This window comes from Fulmarus glacialis, unplaced genomic scaffold (assembly GCF_000690835.1).
Source record: "Fulmarus glacialis isolate BGI_N327 unplaced genomic scaffold, ASM69083v1 scaffold12935, whole genome shotgun sequence".
Taxonomy (NCBI): Eukaryota; Metazoa; Chordata; class Aves; order Procellariiformes; family Procellariidae; genus Fulmarus; species Fulmarus glacialis.
Genome location: NW_009212387.1, coordinates 23630 through 24326, shown reverse-complemented (window position 1 = coordinate 24326; position 697 = coordinate 23630).

Here is a 697-nt window from a genome sequence, read left to right as displayed (position 1 = left end):
GGACGAGTGTCAATTAGCACCCAATGTCTCCCAGCTGCCCTAACGCAGGGGATTTAGGCAAGAGGAGGCAGCAAATCTGTTTTCTCGCTGAGAAGGAGCCCCTGTCCCGCTCCAGGATGGCTCAACCCTGGGGAAGCATCGCAGGTGGGTGTACCTGGCTGGGGTCGGGTGGGGGAGGTCCTCAGGGGGGACCTGACCTGGCAAACCTGGGCAAAGGGTGCTGTGGTTCCCTCCTCTCCACGGGGGACATCTTCAAGGGTGTCTGCTGCCTTGTGGCTGAGCTCAGCCTGGCCAAGCCATGGGCTGGCATCGCCGTCAGGACATGCCCCAAAAACTCAGTGGTTACATTGCCCTGCAGAGAGGGTGAGTGGTGCTGCTCTTCGCCCATGGCCATGCCAGCGTTGCCGCAGCTCTCCCAAAAAGGGCAATGTATTCCCTGAGCCTGACTCCCCCTGGCTTTGCTGGGCACCAGCATGCTTTTGGAGAGAGCCCGGGTGCTTTTTCTTTTTCCTCCTCTTCCAGCCAAGGCGCGTTCCCGCAGCATAATCCATAACGCGCAAAGCCCTGCAAGGCACAGGATACCGCGATGGTGGATACAGCCTTGCTTTGGTCCTGCTCTGCCCCCAGACCCGGTGTCGTGGTTTAACCCGGCAGGCAGCCAAATACCACACAGCCGCTCACTCACTCCCCCCCAACC